The sequence below is a fragment of the Triturus cristatus genome, chromosome 12 (assembly GCF_964204655.1).
Source record: "Triturus cristatus chromosome 12, aTriCri1.1, whole genome shotgun sequence".
NCBI lineage: Eukaryota > Metazoa > Chordata > Amphibia > Caudata > Salamandridae > Triturus > Triturus cristatus.
This window is the reverse complement of record NC_140595.1, coordinates 759,172,632-759,189,419: the sequence shown is the minus strand read 5'-3', so window position 1 is coordinate 759,189,419 and position 16,788 is coordinate 759,172,632. Positions and strand designations below refer to the sequence as shown.

At 37.3% G+C, this 16,788-nt stretch overlaps 1 protein-coding gene across 1 annotated transcript in view; it reads right to left on the bottom strand.

The window, feature by feature from the left end:
- Positions 1-16,788, bottom strand: part of LOC146782729 (extracellular calcium-sensing receptor-like) — a 178,234-nt gene that overhangs the window by 105,579 nt on the left and 55,867 nt on the right. The gene's annotated exons all lie outside the window — the stretch shown is intronic.

The window sequence follows — 16,788 nt, the reverse complement described above, 5'->3', positions numbered from 1 at the left end:
AGAGGAGATGGTGTACACTTCACTGATGAAGGCAACAGAGTCTTCCTCTTGAACTTAAGACTCTGCATTGGTACTTACTTGTAGGTACCAAAAACACACAATGAACACAAGGGCTCTTTTTAGAGCCACCTTATATCTAAACACTTAAATGCGATTTTTTATTCTTTTTTTTTATTAGTTTTTTTTTTCGGGTGCGCGCTGGGTGCGCGCACTCGGCGATATTTTAAAAAAAAATATTAATCTTTTTTTGCCCTACAAGGTCCTACTGTGACCCCCTTACAATGCCTAGTGGGCCAATATCTCCCCACTCTGCCCCCTTTACACGTTCTCCCCCTTTGTTTCTCACCCCCTCTTTATGCGAGAGACAAAATGGCGGCCGCCGCTTCCTGATTTCCACTGATTCAAATGTTTACTTACTTCTAACAACCAATCAGAAGTGCGCTCGCGCACTGCCGAGTGCGCGCACCCAGCACGTACGCTGCGCGCTTACAGATATATATATTGTTTTAAATGCTTTTTTCTCTGGAAATACTGAACAGATTTACACCAAACCTGCAAAAGGCACTTCATGGACCTTTTAGCTACCTCTCTGCCAAATTTCACATAATTATGTTAAGCCGTTCAGGCTGTAGCTGCGACTAAAGTCCCTATGGAAAAATCCATGGGGAAAACGTGTTTTGGGACCCCCCCCTTTTTCTCAGCCCCCGCTTTACGAATCACCCCGAGACTTCCAGGGTAGGAGCTGAGCGGAACGCCCCATTAGTTTTGAAAATTTCGCGAGGAATCGTCAACCGGCGCCAAAGTTATTCAAAATAGAATTTTGAGATTTCCTATGGAAACTCGGTCCTAACTATAACTATCTACTGGCGACCGCCAGTAGATAATATATATATATATATATATCTCTATATCTCTCTCTCTCTATATATATATATATATATATATATATATATATATATATATATATATATATATATATATATATGATGCTTTGTCTCTGTGTGCAGCCTCTATCACTTCTGCCCAAAAATTTGGAAATCCATTTTCGCATAAAAAAACAGTTATGTTTAAAAATATCATCATAATAAATAAGATTAAAACAATAAATATCACTGATTTTCTTAAAAAGAAAAGGACAATGTCCAGGTTTAAATACCTTTGGCAGTTTTCTATCTCCATACAAGAACAAAGTGCTAGTGCTTCCGTAGTTTTACTAAAATGTATTAGGCTATTTTGTCAACAAAATTGACTGGTTGCATGTTAATAGTGCAAGTGCAATAATAAGTAAAGTGCTAAGTGCTAAAATTACTACTGTTTTAATCCTAAAATGTGAGTACCTAAAACCATATGTGCATAAAAATAGAAAAATATTGAGGGATACGGCATGGGAAAGAGCAGTATTAGAACATAGTGTTCCTCAGTGTACTGTTGTCTTTCCTTTATGTTGATGACAGTATATTCCTGTATAAAAATCTTCATGAATTACTGGACAAACTGTCTCGCAGCATTCTAGAGACAGGTATATAGATGTTCTGTTTGATTTAGACCATTTAGATACTTGGTATCAAGATTTAAAATGTATCTAGTCTCTAGCTGTCTAAGGGCTCTAACACGATCTCCTCCTCTCTTTTTTAATCGGGATGCTGTCAATTATACTTCAGTAGGGTAGAATCTGACTTGTGCCTATCTTCAAAATGTCGTGCAACAGGATATGCCTGGTCGAGATTCTTGATTGCTCTTATGTGCTGGAGCACCCTCTTGTGTCCCTGTAGTATAGTACTACCCACATATCTGAGTCCACAAGGGCACTCCAGCACATAAATGGCATGATCCGTTTTGCAAGACAGATGCTTAGTAATCGGGATTTCTACAGGATTAAATGGTGTATTGAATGTGGTGGTATTAACTCCATTTATATATATATTGGATTAACTTTGTCGCCGATTGACGAATCTTCGCAACATTTTCAAAATTGGTGGGGCGTTCTGGTCCTCTCTTATCCTGAAAGTCTTGGGGTGATTCGTCAAGCGGGGGCTGAGAAAAAGGAGGTCCCAAAACATGTTTTCCCCATGCAATTTTCCATAGGAACCTTTAATCGCAGCTACAGCCGGAATTGCTGAACGGTATTACACCAAATTTGGCAAAGAGGTAGCCCTTGGTTCACACTCGTGCCTTTTGGTTAAATGGTGTAAATCTGTTCAGTAGTTTTTTAGATAATAAAGGAAAAAAATATATATATATCTGGGCGGGGCCTAACCACACATCTCATCGTGAGATTTGATTGGCTGTCAGCACTTCATCCAAGAAGTGTTGGCAGCCATCTTGGTACCAATATAAATGATAGCACCTCATTCAAAAGCATTGCAGTTCATAGAAGGTTTAAAAATTGTATTGACATTATAAATCATTTGTTGATGGTACCATACTCATTTTAGGAATTGTGGAGTGTTCTAAGGTGATTTTACCATGTGAAAAAGCCTTCTGCTGGGATATCATGAATCATGTTTGAGAGAAAGCTATTTTCTCATGCTTTTCCCACAGAAGTTTGGAAGGTGATCTATAAGCTAAACTGAGAGCATATTTTCTGTAAATTCACATTATCTTTCTCAGTCATGTGAGAATGAAGTCTGACATTCTCAGTAAAACATGTACATCCAACAAGGGCAGAGACTGTCAGTTGATTCCTTTGTGTTCTACTGCAGCTTCCCGGAGTGTTCTAAAGAACAACTAGTGCTCTAACAGTCCTACTTATGACAAACGTATGGCACACCTGAAGCCATCTTGATCAGAATAAAGTTGTAACTCTTAAAACATTTAATTAAAAAAGGAACAAAATGAGGGGGCTCATTTTGCCATAGAAAGTATGATTAGTGCTACAGAAAGAAAAATTAGGGCACATTTTGAGTGACTTTTCAAATCCTCTTCTATTTTATTAAAAATTTCTGACATGCAGACTGAAACATGCACTTTCAATACCAGCAGCAGACTTCCCTGGTGAGCAGTAGATTTACTACAGTGATCTAATGAGCAACTAGAGTGCTAACATTCTACATTTATGGCAAATGTGTGACACATCTGAATTAAGGGTGGGCGTAGTTCGCGAAGTAGCACTTCGCGAAGCTACGCAAAGTGAAGTTCGCACTACGCGAGCTACGCGTAGCACTTCGCGAACTGTGTAGTAACATGTTCGCACTGTGCAAGATGTTGTTTTCAATGATTGCACAGTGCGGACAAGCAACCGGCACTGTGCAATCATTGAAAATGGCATCTTGCACAGTGCGAGCTGTAGTTTTCTGCTGCTCGAGTAGATTTTTACTCGAGCGGCAGCTTTCTCAACGCGGACTGGTAGTTTCTAATCGCGAGCGGTCGCGAGCATACGCGACCCCTCGCAATGAGAAACCTGACCTCCTCGCGTTGGGAATCTCGCCGGGAGGTTTATTATCCATGCTCGCGATCGCCAACCTGATGTTGCTGATCGCGAACAAGGAAAAATTCTCGCCGGGATGTCATTTTGCTTGCTCGCGGTCGCCAACTTGACGTTGAGGACCGCGAGAAAGCAAAAAATGACCGCAGCACTACGCAACACTACGCTACGCGTGTTCGCACTGTGCTACGTGCAGTTCGCGTAGTGCGAAGTAGCGCGAACTTCACAAACTACACGAGCGTAGCGTAGTGCTTCGCCCAGGCCTAATCTGAATGCCTTCTTGATGGAATCAAAGTAAAACACTGAAAGTATTTTCTCCTGAGGAGACTGTAGTAAATGAGGAAATTAGGAAACTTCATAACAAATAAGTCTCCCAAGATGGCCACCAGAGACAAAAGAGCCCAAATGTAGCACAAATATCACCCAGATGTAGCCCAAGTATAGCCCAATGACAGAATGTCCCAGAGTGTTCTAAAGAACAACGAGAGAGCTAACAGTCTTACTTATGACAAAAGTATGGCACACCTGAAGCCATCGTGATTGGAATAATGTGGTAACACTTAAAACATTTAATTTGCAAAGGAACAAAATGAGGGGGTGCATTTTGCCATAGAAATTATGATTAGTGCTGCAGAAAGAAAAATTAGGGGACTTTTTGACTTCTCAAATCCTCTTCTATTTCATTAAAGAATTCTGAAATGCGGACTGATACATGCACTTTGAATACCAGCAGCAGACTTCCCTGGTGGGCAGTAGCTTTACTACAGTGATCTAATGAGCAACTAGAGTGCTAACATTCAGAATTTATGGCAAATCTGTGACACACCTGAATGCCTTCTTGATGGAACCAAAGTAAACAAGCATTGAAAATGCAATAGGTCTCACCCTCGTTTAAGTTAAAGCACTTCGGTTTGTAATTAGGTGGCTTTTTTGCTTTGCTTTTATTAGTGTTTTTTAAACTTTCATGTACATAACATGCATATGTATACATATATGTATATGTATGCATGCATTTATATTTGTATTTATATAGATATGCAGATTATATATATGTTTATATATGTATGTATATATATATTCACTGAAAAAAACATAGGTTTCAGACATGTTATATTTAGGAATTAGCATTAAAAAACCTTAGAAATTCACTGAAAAACCATAGGTTTCAGGCTGTTATAGGTAGCTGGACATTTCACTCGTACAAAACTATTGAAATTCCTCCGTAATAGTTAGTTCTGCTAACTATAACTCGCATGCCCGCAATCCACTGATGATGATGCCACATATTGCATCATTCATGACATGGTCAGTGACATCACTGATGCCGTCACTGATGACATCTCAAATGACATCACTGGTGACATCACTGATGACATCATCCAGTGAATGTGGTTTGGTTTGTTATTTAAATATGTATTATACATATAGCAATCTGCATTGAAGAATGAGTGGATATATAAATATAAACATCTGGATGGAGGATTTAGTAGCAGTGAATGTTTACTTGACTAATTTATAGTGTCTAACTAAATATATTGGATAGTGACTAAACTGTGTGAATATCTGCATCACTTTGTCCGTTGTTGTGTAAACTGCTGCACCAGTTGGTTACTAGCTATGTGAAAGTCTATATTAGTTATTGATTAGTTAACTGAGTATTTGTATGGGAGAGTGAATGTGTGTGTAGTTCGGTGGGGGGGTGACTGCCCAAAGATGTGTGAATTGTTGATTCAGTAGGCATATGAGGTTAAGACTACATGTTATAACAGTTGTTTGGGTGAGTGAATATCTTTATGGATGAGGTGATGAGCAAATATATCTCTCAATGGTACATGTCCAACAAACTAGAACAATAAAAGGCAGTGTATGTGACAGTTGTTGTATATAAATAAGTATACATAAGACTCAGTGATTATATGAGTGACTGTATGGATAACTGTATATTTGTAATAGTGATTTTATAACACACTAAGAATGATTTACTATCTATATGAATAAATTAAGTGATGTTTGTATAAGTGTGTAGCTGAGTAAATGTAAGTATGATCCATTGTTTTCCTAAGTGAGTAGGATGACTGCATAAGTGAATAGGATGCGTGCTGGTGTGTAATGTCGATATAGGTGTATAAGTATATTTGATAGTGTTCTATTGATCATTGACAGCATGTATGAGTGAATCTATAGGTAAGTGATTACATGTGTGTGTAGATCTAGGAATCACTGAGGGGGTTTTTAGAAACTTGCATTGGTGTGTCAATGAATTCAAATTTGATAATCTGTATTTTACAGCTAGTGATGAAAGGTTCTACTAGTGTATGATGAGGTGTATCTGATTGTCACATGGATGATGTCATCAGTGATGTCATTTGAGATATCATCAGTGATGTCATCAGTGATGTCACTGACCATGTCATGAATGATATAATATGTGACATCATCAGCAGTGGATTGCGGGCGCTCGAGTTATAGTGAACAGAACTAACTATAACAGAGGAATTTCAATGGTTTTGTATGAGTGAAATGTCCAGCTAACTATAACAGCCCTGAAACCTGTGGTGATTTGCGGCTGGATGAAGGGGTGAAAGTTCCGCTCTTTTCACTACAAGATCCAGGATTCAGTGGTGTAGCTGCGGACACCGCCCACTTGGGCAAGTACTTACGCAGGTGCTGCTGCAGCTGAGGAGGTTCGGACATTGGTTTGAATACCCGCCCCTGAAATCATGTGGGAGTGTCTCTACCAATCAGAGTGAGGCGCTTTTAAAAGTGAACAGTGAATCACAATCCGATGAAAGGCATCTGAGGAAGGCTATTATGCTGAAATGCATCATGCCGATCGTTTTTGTGCACTGCAATAAAGAGAGGAACTTTCACTTACCTGTGTGGGCTGACATCCTTTCAAGAAGGGGAAGGACGTTTGGTGTGGTGTTAGGAGCTGGCCACAAGCTCTTTCAAGTCCCCGTCCTTAAGAGTTCGGCGTTCAGTGGCAATTTGTGGGAAATCTCAAGGCGCTTGGGAAAACGCCGAACCGCCACACTCCGCAGTGAGTTACAAAGCCAGGATCTGCTGGGCCATGACTGCGTGGCTACATTCATACTCACTGTAGCGGTGGATATTTTGGCTCGCTGTGGTGATTTGCGGCTGGATGAAGGGGTGAAAGTTCCGCTCTTTTCACTACAAGATCCAGGATTCAGTGGTGTAGCTGCGGACACCGCCCACTTGGGCAAGTACTTACGCAGGTGCTGCTGCAGCTGAGGAGGTTCAGACATTGGTTTGAATACCCGCCCCTGAAATCATGTGGGAGTGTCTCTACCAATCAGAGTGAGGCGCTTTTAAAAGTGAACAGAGAATCACCATCCGATGAAAGGCATCTGAGGAAGGCTATTATGCTGAAATGCATCATGCCGATCGTTTTTGTGCACTGCAATAAAGAGAGGAACTTTCACTTACCTGTGTGGGCTGACATCCTTTCAAGAAGGGGAAGGACGTTTGGTGTGATATATATATATATATATATATATATATATATATATATATATATATATATATATATATATATATATATATATATATATATATATGTATATATATCTATATATATATATATATATATATATATATATATATATATGTGTAAAAAATAGAAAAATCATAGGATTGAGGTACATTAGACTTAAAAATTTTCATTGAAAAAACCTTTGAAATTCACTTGAAAAACCATAGGTTTCAGGCACGTTATAGTTAGAAATTAGCATTTAAAAAACAATAGAAATTAACTGAAAAAACCATAGGTTTCAGGAACGTTATAGTTAGTTGGACATTTCACTCATACAAAATCATAGAAATTACGGCGTTATAGTTAGTTCAGCTAACTATAACTCGCGCCCCCGCATTGCACTGCTGATAACGTCACATATTACATCATTCATGACATGGTCAGTGACATCACTGATGACATCACTGATGACATCTCAAATGACATCACTGATGACATAATCCACGTGAAAATCTGATGCACCTTCCCACACCTGAATATAACCTTTGATACACCCACTCTAAAATACAGACTACCATTTTTGAAAAAATAGACACATCATTACCAGTTACTAAATACTCACTGACTGATTCCTAGGCCTACACACACAAACAATCATTAACCCATACAGTCACTCATTCATGCAGTCACTCATCAATACAACTCTATCATATGCACTCATACACCTATATAGACCTTCACACACTGCCACATATCCAGAGTTACTCACACACTTAGACAGTCTTGCAAAGAATCAATCATATTTCCATTTACTCACCTATACAGTTATACAGACACAACCTCACTTATTCATACAGATACTAACACATAATTACTCTCTTATAGAATCACTGATACAAATACACACTCATCCATGCAGCCACTCTCACAGTTACTGACTCTCACATATAGTTATTTATATACACCACCACTCACATATACTGCCTTTTACATATGTAATTACTTGCACATGTACCACTGAGACATCCATTCACTCACCAACACACCCATACACACACTCACCCACCCATACAGCTGTTTCCACATGCACTCTTGTACCCATACACCCAGTGAATCAACCACTCACACATCTATGCACAGAGTAACACCTCCCACCCACCTACACACACACTCAGGCAGCCATACAAATACTCAGGCAAGCAATCAATAACCCATATAGACACTCATGCAGCTACTCACCAACACATGCAGCAGCTTACACAACAACAGACAGACTGATACAGACATTCACACAGTTTAGTCACTAACCCATGCATTCAATAGGACACATTTAATCACTCACTTATACAGTCCGTCACGTACCCACTAAATCCTCCATACAGACACTTATACACCCACTCATTCCTCAATACAGCTTGGCATAAATATAAAACAAATTTAAGCTTTACAGAAACACACAGTCACTGGATGAACTAACTATAACACTGGAATTTCTATGGTTTTGTACGAGTGAAATGTTCAACTAAAAATAACTATAAAGTGCCTAAAACCTATGGCTTTTCAGTGTGTGTATATATATTCACTGAAAAAACCATGGGTTTCACACACGTTATAGTTAGGAATTAGCATTTAAAAAACCTTAGAAATTCACTGAAAAAACCATAGGTTTCACACACGTTATAGTTAGGAATTAGCATTTAAAAAACCTTAGAAATTCATTGAAAAAACCATAGGTTTCACACATGTTATAGTTAGCTGGACATTTTACTCGTAAAAAACCAATGAAATTGCCCCGTTATAGTTAGTTCAGCTAACTATAACTCACGCGCCCGCAATGCACTGCTGATGACGTCACATATTACATCACTCATGACATGGTCAGTGACATCACTCATGACATCACTGATGACATCTCAAATGACATCACTGATGACCTCACTGATGACATCATCCAGTGAATGTGTGTTTTTCTGAAAATTAAATATGTTTTATATATGTATATCTCAAGGTCGATGGAAGAATAAATGGGTATATAAGTGTCTAAATGGATGATTCGTTTTTAAAAAATTGATTGTGTAACTGACTGATTAAGTGTATCTCTCACTTTGTGTATAAGTGGCTGCATGGGTTGGTGAGTAGCTACATGGGTGTCTATATAGGTTAGTAGTTGTTTTTTTGAGTATCAGTCTGAGTGTCTGTATGGTTCGGTGGGGGGTATTACGTAGTGCATAGGTGCATGAATGAGTGACTCACTGTTTGTATGTGTTGAAGACAGCATGTGTGCAGGACTGTATGGGTGGATGAGTGTGTGTATGGGTGTGTTAGTGAGTGAATGACTGTCCCAAAAGTGTCTTCAGGAGTAACTACATATGTTTTAAACTAGTATATGTGACTATTGGTGTATATATGTGAGTATATGTGAGAGGGAGAGATTGAAAGAGTTCCTGTATGAATAAGTATGTGTTTCTATAAGTGATTGTTTAAAAGACTAAGTATGTGTAAGTTTCCGTAGAAGTAAGTGTGGTGGTGTGTGTATAACTGTATATGCAGGTGAATGTATGTTTGATTCTTTATTAGCATGAGTGACTATGTGTGTGAGTAACTCTATGGATGAGTGGCATTATGTAACAGGATGTATAGGTGTATGAGTACATATGATGAGTGAGTACATGTATGAGTGACTGTATAGGACTGTTGGTGAATGAGTGGATGTGTATGTGGATCTTAGAATTACTGAAGAGGTTGTTGTAACTGGTATTGGTATGTCCATTGTTTTGAAAATTTTAGTCTCTATTTTTGAATGTGTGTATCAAAGCTTATATTAAGGTGAGAGGAGGTCTGCCACTCTATCACAAGGATGATGTCATCAGTGATGTCATCAGTGATGTCATTTGAGATGTCATCAGTGATGTCATGAGTGATGTCACTGACCATGTCATGAGTGATGTAATATGTGACGTCATCAGCAGTGCATTGCGGGCGCGTGAGTTATAGTTAGCTGAACTAACTATAACGGGGCAATTTCATTGGTTTTTTACGAGTAAAATGTCCAGCTAACTATAACATGTGTGAAACCTATGGTTTTTTCAATGAATTTCTAAGGTTTTTTAAATGCTAATTCCTAACTATAACGTGTGTGAAACCTATGGTTTTTTCAGTGAATTTCTAAGGTTTTTTAAATGCTAATTCCTAACTATAACGTGTGTGAAACCCATGGTTTTTTCAGTGAATTTGCAAGGTTTTTTAAATGCTAATTCCTAACTATAACGTGTGTGTAACCCATGGTTTTTTCAGTGAATTTGCAAGGTTTTTTAAATGCAATTTTTTTTTTTTATTCTTCATTTTTTTCAAACATATTTTTAATTTAATTTTCTTTCATTTTATAAAGACTATGCTTAAATTTTTAAAATCCTTAAATATTTTTTTTTAATATATTTTTTAAAATAAACATGTAAAATTTATTACCAGATTTTTTTTTTTTTTTTTTTTTTTTTTTTATAGTACGCGTACCGTAAGCTCACGGTAAGCGTACGGTTTACGCAACGTCCGTAATCTATCTACGCTGCTTGCGTATAGTTACGCACTTTGCGTAGCCGCACGTACTGCGCGTGGGACGCGTGCGCGCTTACGCCACACGCGCACGTTACGCGGAAGTGCCGGGAAATGACTGTTATGCGCATGCGCGCAAGCGCGTGTCTTTTTTACGCGCACGCGTACTTTTTGCCGTAAGCGTACCGTAAGCGTACCGTAAGCATACGGTAGGTCATGTGATCTTGAAACACAACTTTTGATTGGTTGAAACTACTTTCAGTTCTAGAACTCTCCTACACCACACCCATTCCCCTCATTTCTGCTTGTGATCCCTTGGGAGAAGGAGCTGGTTTGTCTTTGGGATACGATGGCAGAACAGCAGAGCTCTTCTGAGAGTGAGGCTAGCACCAGCAGCACTGTCTTGAGGCAGAGATCGAGGAAACAAAAGCCTTCTTATGTTTGGGATTATTTTACTTTTCCAGAAGGCCAGCAAAAGGTGAATGCACCCTTAGTTACTTGCAAGCTGTGTAAGCGTGTACTTTCTAGAGGTAATCCTAACAGGAAGTATTCCTTTGGGAATCACACCATGAAGAGACACCTCCAGGATGTACACAGAAGGACACATGGTCATCTTTTTGGAGGTAACTCTTCAGAAAGACGAGCCAGTACATCCACAGCAGCTCAGCCTGGACCATCATCTGCAGGGCTGACTCCTTCTTCTGCAGGTCAGGTGAGCCCTTCATCTGTGGGGGGAGAATCTCCTTTTGCTGGCCCTCTGGAAATGAACCTTCGATTTCGGAAGGTTGATATTCATTGCACATTTTGTAAAGGTCTAATTTGTCATAGGGAGACCAGTGTTTCCCTAGTGAACAACAAAATAGATCAGCACATTTGTAGCTTTGAATGATTTTCCCATGCTTCCTTTCCTTTGTCCCTGCATGAACACAACGGTTCTTTTAAGAGCCAACCTTATCTTTCATCTTTTTTTTACATATGTTTTTTAAAACCTTTTTTTTTTTTTTTTACCGTACGCGTACGGTGCGCGTACCTTTTTTTTATTTTTAAAAAAAAACACTAAAAATCAATTATCATATTACAAGGTCCTTGAGAGACTACAATTATTATTATTGACTTACCATACTCACTCAAAAAAATATTTATTCATTTGTTTTTTTTAAAAATAGTTTTAAAAATGGTTGTAGTTTTCGAAAATTTTCTATATCGATCTGAAAAAAAAGAAAAAAGTATTAATATTTTTTTAACAATTTATAATACAGTATACATATTTACATTTTTTTCAAAAAAATATTTTTGCCTTATTTTTGCTGTTTTCAGAATATATTGCATTTCACTATAAATTGTGAAAGCAATTGCATTCATCATTTTACAGCGGGCAAAAAAAAATAACAATCTCAAAGATTGTATTAAAAAAGCCCAGAATCTCTTCTCACTTAAACTTATCATTACAGAAATGCATATTATTCTAAAAAAATATCATCTAAAAACAATACTTATTTCTTTAAAATACCGTCTGATATGTTTGTTTCAGAAGTATAATCACAATATTATATCTCAAATAACTCCAAAATACATCTGATTTCATTTCCTTTAGGCCAAATAGTATTTTTTTTTTTTTTTTGGAATAAATTTCCAAGGGAAATCCATTAAAATTCTAAAGTTTAATCTGTCCAGATCTCACCGATTCTCTGTAACATTTTGGTTCACGAAAATTTTTTGAATAATTTATTTAGTCCACAATAGAATTGCTTACTTTTCCACATGGCCAAATAGTATTTTTTTAAATCATTTTTGAAAAAATTTCCAATGGCAGTCCAATAGCATTCCAAAATTTAAAATGTGCAGAAGTTACCGATTATCTATAAATTATTGGTTTTTCAAAATTGCATTAAAAATTAAAAAAGTCCACATTACAATTGGTTATCTTTCCTTTAGGCCAAATGATAATTTTAAAAATATTTTTTCTACAAAATTGCAATGGTAATCCAGTAAAATGGTAAAATTATTTTGTCCAGATCTTGCCAAGTCTCTCTAAAATTTAGGTTTCAGGAAGATTAGATAGGAATTTGCTAAATCAAAAGGCAAACGTTGTTTGAAAATCAATTGGGAATCATTACACAGTGTCCAGCCTTTTTCACATTTTAGATAAACTGTGTAATGTCCAGAAGTAACAGTAGGTCCATCATGGAAAATTATTGCAACAGTTACAAAAGTTTTTCCTGAAATTGATAATTGCTGTCCTGTAAACTTCTTTATTAAAGTATCCAATTTTGAACCATCAGCTCTACATCGTTGCATCATTAAAATTACATACTGTCCGTATTCCCTTAAAATTAATGTTGAAAACATGTCAGAATTACACTCACCACATTTCATGCTATGATTAGCATCTTTAACTAATTTTGCAAAAGTGACTGTTTTACTCTCTGGCAATGTCAAATAAATAAACCTTTCATTATCAACAATAGAGCCACATATATTATAACAATTATCACAACTATGTTCCCATTTATAAGAGAGACCAAAAAAAATGTCAATGGGAACTCCTTCTTCTTCCACTACCTGAAGAAAATACATCAAAAATTCGTGTGCATCTTGCTGTTCATTTTGAGAAAACTGTGTTCGTCCTGAACATACATCTAAAAGTTTTCTAATATCAGTAGCACTTTCTATTTGAGTTTTATCTTTACTCAGCTTTTGAAAAAGGAGACTCAGCTCTGAACAGAATCTTTTTCCCTGATTTACTATTATCTGCTCTTGCAAACTTTCCAGATAAAATGCAACATTCAGCACTACATTAGCGTAGCAGTTGACACCAGAGCTATTTTCAAAATGACATCCTACAACCTGTTCTTCATTGTCCTTTTTCTTTTTGCTTGCAATTACATCACTCCTCTTTTTTTTCCTCTTCTCTATATCTTCATTACAGATATTCTCATTTCTCCTTTTACGAGAAACTACACGTTTCTCCAACACAGGATACTGACCTAAATGAGGAGCATAGCTTCTTCTTAATCTATTATACTCCTTTACACAGTTTGTATCAGCACTAACTTTTGAGTCATCAAAGTCTATCATGAATAAACCTGATAATGTTTTGACTCGTGACAAAGCTACATATGCCATACCTTCTTTGAACACAGTTGAACCAATGTTCACAAATGCACAATCTACAGTCAATCCTTGAGACTTGTGGATAGTTACAGCATATGCTAGAGAAAACGGAAACTGCTTCCTACGTACATATAAGTCTTTCACAAGCATAAAACGAACTGTACAACGACAAATATCTTTAACTTCATCTATCTGATCAAATTTTATCTGTAAACATTCAATTCCTTCTTTTTTCTGATCATTAATAAAACCCACAACTCTTCCCATCGCTCCATTCACTAAGCCTTTCTCAACATCCAAATTTCTCCTTAAAAATACTCTACAGTTCATGCAAACATATAGATTTTTTTCTAATCCTGCTGTTTTGGAGATGTTCTTCTCTAGTGAGTCCAATTTATTTTTCAGTTTGCCTGTTACTGTGACAGTAATTCTTCCATCCTCAATTTTGTCCACTGCTTCCAATTTCCTGATCTCTTCCTTTTCCAATTTCAAAAGCTCCTCATTAAATATTGAGCATTCACGTAGAGTTGGCATTAAGCAGATGACACTTTTGTTTTCTGCAATATTCTTGTATATTTTCTCTGCAACTATTTCTTCCTTTGGAAATAAATTATGTAGCAGCCGACTCTGTAATGCTTTTTTCCCAACTTCTGTGAGTAGTCCAATTCTGATATCTTTCAGAATACTTCCATATTCTTCATCGTTTGCTTGCCTCATATTAGTTGTAAGTTCCTTGTACTCAAAGAAGGACCAAATATTTGTATTTCCAATGCTTCCCAATGACTTCTTCGTGTCTTCATGTGTCACAGTATTAAACACTGGTTGTCCTTTAACTGGAGTAAGTTGCAAAAGATCCCCAAAAACTATGACGTGTTTTCCACCAAATAACACGTCATAGTCTGTCTTCAAAATTTGCTGCATTCTTAAATGCACAAAGGCAAGCATTAAGTTTGATACCATGCTCACCTCATCAATAATGAGAACTTGCATCTTCTTCAATACTCTTGAAACTTCCAAGGATGCTTCTCCAGTTAGCTTGTTGAATTGTATTTTGTTCTCATGCTCCACTGGTAACATTAGCAAATGATGTAAGGTGATTCCTTTTATGTTATATGCTGCTAACCCAGTTGGAGCAGTAACCACACAAGACAAAGTAGAATCCGTTTTTTGCTTTAGGTAGCTTCTGATGACTTTAATTAGGAAACTTTTTCCAGTGCCAGCTTGTCCGCTTACATACATCCTGATTGGATGAAATGATGTGCATGAGCACTCTTTTTTTATATGTAGAAATCCGTGATCAATTTTGTTTTTGATCTCTTCATAAATGTGTTGCTGCTCTTGATTCAGTTGTCTTTCCAAATTTTGTAAGTCTATAAATTCTTCTTGAGCTTGATTCATAGCCGTTTCCACTTCATTCATGGCTATTGATGCTTCATTTTCAACGATTGGTTGTCCTAGGGGATCTTGACTGTATGTTCCTGAACTTTGGCTGTCCTGAGAACTGTCTCTAGCTATTTCTGCTGCAATTGTAGTTTCCTGTTCAATTTCTTCATTTAACATTTGCAGATAAGTTGAGAATGTACTGCATTGTATGCTGTCTTTGCAAGCATTAAAAGAATCTTCATAGCTCTGGAATTCTCCCAGTAGTTCATCCTCTGTACGCCATGGTTTAAACAACTGTAAAAGAGCCAAGTAGTAAAATTCTTTCTTGTCGGTTGTGTCGCAACTCAGCTTCCGGTGATTTATCAAACTTCCTTTGGTTTGCTTCACCAAACATCCTTCTTCACCAACAACTTTATATTTTCCACTGTTGATGTCTTCTGCAGCTTTCCGTGAATAAATGTAGTTCTGCAGCACTTCATAGAGACACATGTTCTCCAGATGATGACTTCTCTTGGGATAATATGTGTCCAACATGTTTGTTTTCAATATATCTGTACTTTCTGGGTCATTCTCGGCCAAATATTCAATTTCTCCAACAGATTTCAGTACCCGATTTCTCATTGCTGCAAGGCCTAAACTTGCCCAAATTATTCTTCTTGACTTCGAGTAGAGACTTGCAGAAGATAACCTATCTGAACATTCGTAGGATCCAATTTCTCGATGCGATAACATCTTCAAACTGAAACTGTACAGCTTCTTACTGACAGTCTTCTCGTGAGAAATCTCTTCCCACATTTCCTTCAATTCTGTTTTTTCTGATTTCGTAATGTAAGACGTTACATATCGTGCAACAGCAATGGAATTGTCAGCTACATACTGTATATCCATGTTAGCGTTCCACATGGATAAAATGACTGGGTTGTAGTCATTTATATTTTTTGATTCTTCTTTTCTTTTAAGGTTGTAGGTATTCTTAGGTGATTTTCTTGTGATAGTATGTCTCACAGCTGACTTAAAACTGTTGACTCTTCCATTTGAAAGAACAGGTCTAGGAAATCCAAATCGACATTTAGTGTAGTATTTTTCTTTGCTCTTGTATTTCCGTCGACAGTATTTTCCACACCGATGACTTTGGAAACGTAGAACTTGCTCCTTTAACTTGTTCTCTTCTTTGCTTTTTGGTATACCACATGTTGCATATTCTTCAATGTAAGATAGCACTGCTTCATCAGTATCTGTTCCAAACTTTGGGGCATCCTTGATCCACAGCAGCATATGAATATGAGGAGCACCTCTTGCCTGGTACTCTTTTCTCCAAAAGAAATCCACTACTTCTCCAAGGGGTGGATTTTTTTTATTGCAGATGAAGGACATCATAGCCTCAAATCTATGATTGAAATATCTGCAAACATTAACCGGATCCAATGAGCACAGTTCTCCTGCTGTCTTGTATTCGATGTTTTTAATGTTTGAATTGGCCTCTCGTAGAAAATCCAGTAAATCATCCCAAGCGTACTCGGCACAGCTTAGGGTAAGGAACCATGTTGGTGTTCCTAAATTGCGTAACATGCATTTTAGTTCACCATGGCGTCGGTACCAATATTCATTTGTCCCACGCTGACAAGCCATCAGATTGATCAGTTGTGTTTCCAAATGATCATCTCGGTGCTGCACTTTCTCCATAAAATCCTTAGCAGACACATTTTGTAAATGTACTCCACTTTTTAAAATGTGATTTACTGCATAAGACAGTGCAGACAAGTCGCTTTCAAATAAAAGATGGAACAAATAAGGAATACTTTGTCGAAATCTGGGATCTTCAGCA